This window comes from Macadamia integrifolia, chromosome 9 (genome assembly GCF_013358625.1).
Source record: "Macadamia integrifolia cultivar HAES 741 chromosome 9, SCU_Mint_v3, whole genome shotgun sequence".
NCBI classification, from domain to species: domain Eukaryota; kingdom Viridiplantae; phylum Streptophyta; class Magnoliopsida; order Proteales; family Proteaceae; genus Macadamia; species Macadamia integrifolia.
This window is the reverse complement of record NC_056565.1, coordinates 31,564,080-31,572,941: the sequence shown is the minus strand read 5'-3', so window position 1 is coordinate 31,572,941 and position 8,862 is coordinate 31,564,080.

Here is an 8,862-nt window from a genome sequence, read left to right as displayed (position 1 = left end):
CATTTGGGGGGAAGCAGGGGTCGCGGTTGTCGGACACTGTGGCGGTTAGGCATTACGCCCGGCGAGTCATGTAGGACAGTCGGCAACCCCGGTGGTACATTCAAGAGGGCCAATCGTACTGCTTTTAAATTGCTGGAGTCAGCACCTTTATTTTCAGTATTTACATTTCTGTTGAGAGCCGGTGGACGGCATTGTCTTTACTTTTCCGAGTACTCACGGTGAGCCTTCTCCAACAGCCCTATGGGCGTATCGCGGGAGGGAGTTCGCGGCTCGTACCCGGAGTATACGCGCACTGTGGTTATAGTAGCACTAAAATCAAAGATTAGTAATGTTGCTTAGGTGGATGTGATTTAAAATGTATAGCATGGCATGTAGTGCATATGATATGTTGTGATGTGTGGACTGTTGTGTGTGGTCCACCTTTCTACTTACTGAGCTAGTGAGCTCATCCCACGTGTACACCCCTTTTTAGATGATTTTGCAGGTCATACATCTGAGGAGCATGGGGTGGGTCCCACAGTCGAGTTTCCTAAAGAGGATTGGTGGACCCCTGAGGAATTAGAGCACGGCGCTGACTGCTTGTGCGAGAGCTGTGCTGCGGGACAGCAGTTCTGAGGCCGAGCTGAGCTCCACCTTGGAGGCTGTGCTGAGCTCCACTTCCGAGGCCGAGCTGAGCTCTTCTATGTGATGCCGAGCTGGGCACAACCCCTGATGCCGAGCTGATCTCCAGCCTTGAAACCGAGCCGAGCTGTGTACTCTGATGGTTTTTGATGATTTCCTGTATATACTTGGTATTTGAATCATATTCTTTTTGTGTATATATCATGCCTTCGGGCCCAAATGTATATAATTATTGTATCACAATTCGGGTATCAAGTATATGGGATTTATTCACAGGTAAAACTTAGTCTTCCGCTGATCTGATGAACTTATGTTAGTGTGTGTATGCTGTGGTGGAATACAGTATCTGATGATCCTGGCAGGTTTGGGTTAACCGGTGTTAACTCGGTCACCGCTCCAGTTCAGTGTGAACGGGGTGTGACAAACGGTGGTATCAGAGCGTGATGCTCTGCTCCACTCACAGCATATCATTAAAATCCCGTAGACTCTATAATAGGAAAATGGGGTTGGGCTAATATAAAAGCTTTAAAGATTAAAAGCTAAAGAAAGAAAGTATAAAAAGGGATTGCATTATATATTGCATTCATGGCATGCGTGAGTATAGATAAAAAGGGGATTAGGTTGGTAATGTAACCTATAGAGTACTATTTCGACGAAATTTCGGCAGCATAACGGCGTAAAATGGGATTGCCAAAAATTTCACACAAATACCTGATAAACAACAGATAATAAATATAATAAAGATCACAGATGGCACAATACATCACAACAAAATCACACAAGCACTCCACATATGAAAACACCACAAAAATCCACTATCCACAAAAATCCACTATCCAAAGATATTTTATTCCATAAATGAAACCAGTTACAATACATATACAAGGAATGAGAATAAATAAATATACAATGTCTACAAAAAAGGAGAAAACGGGTAAACAGCTAGTGTGGGCGAGCCAAGCCCTCACTGGTCGTCGTCATCGTCGTCGATGATCACCACGTTCGCTGGAGGCCTGGAGTTGACGTCGAAGCGGTGATCGTAATAATCGAACCTCGCGTTCACCAGCCGTACCTCCCTCCAACGCCGGCCATAGTCTGCTGAGATAGCGTTGGCCCTGGTGTCCAAGTCCTGACCCAGCCTAAGGAAGGAATCCTCCAAGGTGGTCTGCCTCTCCATAAGGCGTTCCTCCCTGGAGACAATCTCGTCCAGCCGCCTCAGTATCTGAACCTGGCCATCCTGCAAGGCCCGCATGGAGGACGTCATGCCCTCAAAGTCGTAGGCACTACTCCCAGGTGGTGGGGCTGTAGCTCTAGAAGAACTAGGGCCAGGACCTCTCGACTCCTGAGGCGCCTCCTCAGGGATGCTGCCACCCATCAGATCCTCCTCCTCGTCCTGAGGAACGTAGTCCTCATCCTCCTCACTGGACTCCTCCTCCATGAGGACATCCTCCATAGGGGCAACCCTCCTACCCCTACCTCTCTGAGCTTCTGATCTAGGAGGTGAATCCATGAGGGTCTGAAGACCCATCTTCAGGAGGTTTCTCCGGTCGAACCTATCAGCCGGAGTCTTCCCCTCCTCACCGCTCAGATCCACCCCGAAGAACTCGAAGATCCTAGTGAGGATCCTGCCGTAAGGGAATCCTCCATCCTCTGGGTGGGAAGTATGGTGCTCCATCGTTCTGAGGATAATATAGGGAAGGCACAAGTGCTCGCCGCCTCCCTCTGCGGCCGTGAAGATGCAAAATGTAATGAAAGCCGCCATGAAACCCACCTGGTTCCGATGACCTCCTCTGGGGAGCAGGTTGAACTGGATCAACCGGGCGAATAGACGAACCTCAGGATAGAAGGATGTCTCGGACTCCGGTCGACTGCTACTGCCGCAGATGGTCTCGTAGATGAAGTCCGGTGTCTCCAGGCTCATGAACGGTCCCTGAGGCCTACCCCTGGGGGGACTGTAGTATCGGTGTCCCGCCGCCGATATACCCAAGATACTGGCCAAGGTGCCTACCGTCAGCTGGATATCCACTCCCTTCACCAAGCTGCTGATGGTGAACTCCCCGTACGGATACGACACCTCCAGGTTACAGTAGAACCGACGGACGAGCTGCTCGTAGCATGGTCGGTCCACATGAAGAATAGAGTCCCAGCCCAATGCTGAGAACCTCTCCTGAAGCCTAGCCTTGTGGAAGTCCTCGACTACCACGGTCTTCTCCATCAACACTGACCCCTTCAGGAAGTTGGGCCAGTTGGCTGCGGCCTCGGCACTGAGGAAGTGCTCCTCATCATAGTCTGTAGGGTCAGACTGGGCAGGTGCAGGTCTCCCTGTGCGAGGAGCTGAAGAGCTGGTCTCCGCACTTTTCCGCTTAGAAGCGGTGGTCTTGCGTCTAACGCCAGAGGAAGATGGCCCTTTGCCGGTGTGTGACGACATCCTGGCAATAAGGAAAGAAAGTAAGGATTAGTACAGAAAGGAAAAGACAGCAGCATTAAAAAGGGGAAATCCAAAACCCAATTCATGCAAAACGGGAACGACACCAATCTAAGAACGATAGGAAACCTATGACATGATGCACGGTAGTTGACAACGCATAGAAACATGCCAAAACAGTAGGATGACAGCAAAAGCAACGAGCATAAATAAGATGAGGGAATTCAAGTCCATTGTGCAAATTCGAACATAGTGGAGAATAGTTTGAAACCCTAGGTCTAGAGCAAAATGCCGTAGTAACGGGATCATGAAAGTGCAAGAACGTACCCAAATAGACTATGGAGTTCCATGAATACAAGTATGGGATGAAAATCAAGGAAACCAATGCCAAAAATAGGGATTTTCATGGAAATACATGGGGATTCCAAGCATAATGGATGATTCATGAAATCTAAAGCATATCAAGCACAAAACAAGTGAAATGCATCACAAGGGAATCATCAATTGGAGAAAAGGATCAAAAATTTAAGAAACCCCAAAATTTGGAAACCTAGGGCACAAATTGGGGTTTTCTCCAAATGAAGAGATAAAATTCCTATAAACTACAAATGACCACAGTAGAAGCTTCACAATCACATGGCAATACTATTCTATGGTGAAAAAAATATGGAAAGGAAGCCTAGAAAGTAAACCTTATTCATGCATTCTATACAAATGGAAATTCTGAAAAAGGAAGAAGGAGGAACTTACTTGAATGAGGGTGAGTTGACTCTTCTCTAAAGCGCCGAGCGGGTGAGTAGACTCGCGAGTAGAAGCGCCGAGGAGACCTCCAAGATCGCCCAAGGAAGAAAGGAAGAAAGGAAGAAAGAGAAAGGAGTTGGGGAAAGAGACAAGACAGAACAGGGTCTGTAGGGCCCTGTTCGTGTTTTAACACGGGCAAGACCGGCGGGTATAACCGGCGGGCCCCTACCCTGCCGGTGCCACCCGCCGGTGTAAGGCAGTAAGACCGACGGGTATAACCGGCGGGCTCATACCCGCCGGTGCAGCCCACCGGTTATGACAGTTGGGAAATTTTGAAAATTTTTCTTCTTTTCTTTTTCCCTTCTCCCCTCCTAGCATGATTACATTGATTGTCACTATGGATGTTATTCCTATGATTAATATGCTATGGTCAAGTGGGACCATTAGCATGTATGTTGTGGACTTTGCCTGTATCTTGGAATTGAGCTACGATTATTTACAGGCTATCATACACTACAACACCTCATGTAATGGCATATGATTGTGTGCCGAAATCAATTCTATGGTGTTTAACCAATATGGTGTGTGATGTGTTCCAGGTACAGGGATACGATGGTACGTACTAGATCCGGTAGTAATGCCCGAGGTACCTCGCGGGGTCCTCGTCGGGTCGGTCGACCACAAAATCCCAGGGGGTCCCGTTCTGTGGGGCATACCTCACCTCCACTTCCTCCAGAGACCCTTGGTCAGGGTGGGGCACATGGGGACCCACCTATGACTGCACTCCCGGACCCTCCACCGGTTATCACACCGGGAGATGTTGCTACAATAATTCAGCAGTCCCAACAAGCTTTTCAGCAACAAATGCTTCAGCAACAGCAAGCATTTATGACTGCCATCCAGCAACAGTTGGATTTTTCTCAACCGGGTCAACCGCCCCGAGTACTCACTCCGCAGGACCCACCTGTAGGGTCGGGAACGGGACCACAAGTGGTGGGTACACCTCCAATCCCACCATTCGGTATTCCTCAGCATGGGATGCCTCCTCCATACTCCTACTATCCTGTCTATGCTCCTAACTTCCCGGCGACGAGTAATACGTCAAGGGTAGTGGAGTCATTCAAGAGGAACTTACCACCGGTATTCTCTAAGGTGGGGAGTGATCCTCTGGAACCGGATCAATGGATCCAAGAATTAGAGAAGATATTTGAGGTGCTTGAGTGCACGGATGCCCAGAAACTTATTTGTGCTGGGTTGCAACTCAAGAAAGAGGCAAATTCTTGGTGGCAAGCCTCCAAACCTATATTGATGGCTGCTCATCCAGAACCTACTTGGGAGCAGTTCAAGGAGTTGTTCTTGGATAACCATTATCCGCGCAGTTTCAGAGACCGAAAGGAGACTGAGTTCATGGCCTTAACTCAAGGAGGTAAGACTGTCCTTGAGTATCAACAACAGTTCGAGAGTTTGTTCCATTTTGCCCCAAGGCATATGCGAACAGCTGAAGAGAAGGCAGCAAGGTTCCTAAAAGGCCTAAAAGCATCTATTGGGTCTGTGCTTGAAGTCTTGGATTTGACCGAATATGGCCAGATTGTACAGAAGGCCAAAACAATGGAAGATAAGCAAAAGGGTGAACAGTCCCTCACTCCTGGACTGTGGAAGAGAACAAATCCATTCCCAGATGCGGGAAATTCCTCCAAAGCATACCGCGGATCATACAGTTCTGGGCCTATGTATAGGCAGCCCTATAGGCCATCTGGCTACCCTCCTAGGCCAGTTGGTGGTTCGGGTTCTACCTCTTTTCGCCCGAACACTAGTGTGGCACCTACAGCTCCAAGGCCACCTCGACCTCCATCTGCAACGGGTCAAGTGCAGAGGGGCCCCGCTCCAGTTCTGACGTCTCAGATTCGTTGCTTCAACTGCCATTCCTATGGGCATTATGCGAAAGACTGTCGGGCCCGACCAGCCTTGCCCTCCAGTCAGCCCTCTGCGTACCGACCTCCCTTACCTCGAGGCAGTCAACCGCAGGGAAGGATGTATGCCCTATCAGCCGAGGAAGCTGAGGCTAGTACAGAAGTTGTAGCAGGTACATTTTAAATTAAGAAGTTCATTATGATTAATATTGATGACCTGCTGAAATTATATACATTGTTATACTAGGTATCCTACCCATATCGGGCATACCAGCCTATGTTTTATTTGATTCAGGAGCTACTCATTCATTCGCATCTAAGAGATTTGTAGGGAAACTTGGGATGTCACCCAGGATCCTAGACCATGGAATGATTGTTAGTATGCCTACTGGTAAAATTGCACAGTTGAAGGAAGTGTATGGGCCGTGCCCAGTGGAGATTAGTGGGAAGAACTTTGATGCACAACTCATTAAATTCAATATGCAGAATTTTGATGTTATATTGGGTATGGATTGGTTGTCGGCTCATCGAGCTAATGTGATCTGTGCGGAAAGGCTGATTAAGGTAACAGATGACGAAGGGAAAGAGTGGGTATACCGAGCAGATACAATGAAAAGGGTGAGGAAGGTCCTTGTCTCCGCTCTCCAAGCGGTAAAGTTGCTAGAAAGTGGATGTCAGGGTTTCATAGCCTCGGTACTCGATGTTGATGCAAGAGTTACACCTCTAGAAGAAGTAAAGGTGGTTAAAGAGTTTCCCGATGTTTTCCCAGATGATCTGATGCAATTACCACCTGATAGGGAGTTGGAGTTTGCCATAGACTTGACTCCTGGAGCAGCTCCAGTATCTAAGGCTCCATACAGGATGGCACCAGCTGAATTGAAGGAGTTGCAGATGCAGTTGCAGGAACTATTGGAAAAGGGGTTTATTCGCCCAAGTGTTTCACCTTGGGGTGCCCCGGTGTTGTTTGTCAAGAAAAAGGATGGTAGTTTGCGTATGTGCATAGATTACCGGGAGTTGAATAAGCTAACCATTAAGAACCGGTATCCATTGCCACGCATTGATGATTTATTTGATCAGTTGCAAGGAGCCAGGGTATTTTCGAAGATAGACCTTCGGTCCGGCTATTATCAGCTCAAGATAAAGAGTAGTGATATACCCAAAACAGCATTTAGGACTCGATACGGTCATTATGAGTTCCTAGTGTTGTCCTTCGGGTTAACCAATGCACCGGCAGCATTTATGGATCTAATGAATCGAGTATTTCAGGATGTGCTCGACAAATGGGTAATTGTTTTTATTGACGATATCTTGATCTACTCCAAGACCGAGGAGGAGCACACTCAACACTTGAGAATGGTGTTACAGAGGTTGAGAGATCAACAGTTGTTTGCCAAGTACAGCAAGTGTGAATTCTGGCTTGAACAAGTTGGATTCCTGGGGCACGTAGTGTCTAAAGCTGGAATCGAAGTAGATCCTGCTAAGGTGAAAGCAGTAGTGGAATGGGAAAGCCCCAAGAATGTTACTGAAATTAGAAGCTTCTTGGGTTTGGCTGGATACTACCGGCGTTTCATCGAGAATTTTGCTCGGATCTCAGCACCAATGACCAAGTTGACTAAAAAGGGTGTGAAATTCGACTGGGCAGAGGAATGTGAGAAGAGCTTCCAGGAATTGAAAGAAAAGTTGGTGACTGCCCCTGTGCTGACTATTCCTGAAGGCACAGGTGGAATGACAGTCTATACCGATGCTTCCAAAGTTGGTTTGGGTTGTGTTCTCATGCAACGCGGGAAGGTAATAGCGTATGCATCCCGACAACTAAAGGAATATGAGAAGAATTACCCCACTCATGACTTGGAACTAGCCGCAGTCATTTTTGCCCTTAAGATCTGGCGACATTATTTGTATGGGGAGAAGTGTGAGATATACAGTGACCACAAAAGCCTGAAATACTTCTTCACCCAGAAGGATTTGAACATGAGACAGAGAAGATGGCTTGAACTCATGAAGGATTATGACTGCGATATTCAGTATCATCCCGGCAAGGCGAATGTAGTGGCAGATGCATTGAGTCGGAAGACACAGACTGTGTCGCTCTCATACTTAGCAGTCAGCTCACCACTTGTGCAAGAGGCGATGCTAATGGATGAAACCCTCTTGTATGAAGGGGCAACCTTAGAGCTTGAACCTCAACCAGAAAACCTTAAATGGTTGACGGTATCCTTATCGGCTCTACAGGTGCATCCGGCAATTAGGCAAGAGGTGATAATGAAGCAACCTTTGGATCCTGAATTGCAGCGGATTAGAGCTAAGGTTCAAGACCAAACAATGAACGACCCAGATTTTACTTTAGCCAGTGATGGGGCATTGATGTTTCGAGACAGATTGTGTGTACCCGATGATTTGGATATACAAGATAAGATAGTGAGAGAAGCACATAGCTCCGAGTACTCACTCCACCCAGGAAGTACCAAAATGTACAAAGACCTCAAACAAAGTTACTGGTGGCCAAACATGAAAGTCACCATAGCTTTGTATGTGGCGACTTGTCTTACCTGCCAGAAAGTGAAAGCTGAGAGGCATCGACCTTATGGTACCCTTCAGCCACTCCCAGTACCAGAATGGAAGTGGGAAAGGATTACAATGGACTTCGTCACCGGACTACCAAGTACACCTAAGGGAATGGATGCGATATGGGTGATTGTGGATCGGCTTACCAAGACTGCTCATTTCATTCCTATCAAGACCAAGTTCTCCATGACCAAACTAGCACAACTTTACATGGACAACATAGTGCGCTTACATGGAGTGCCAGTGAGCATTGTTTCAGATAGGGACCCAAGGTTCACTTCCAGATTTTGGAAAAGCTTACAGCGTGCCTTGGGATCGCAACTGAATTTGAGTACAGCTTTTCACCCACAGAAGGATGGTCAGTCGGAGCGAACCATACAGATATTAGAAGACATGCTCAGGGCATGTGCAATGGAGATGAGTGGCAGTTGGGAAGAATATATACCTCTTATGGAGTTTGCATATAACAACAGTTACCAAGCCACAATTGGGATGGCTCCATATGAGGCGTTATATGGCAGAAAGTGCAGAACTCCTTTGTATTGGGATGAGGTAGGTGAACGTCGAATGCTAGGACCTGAGATGATACAAATGACTTGT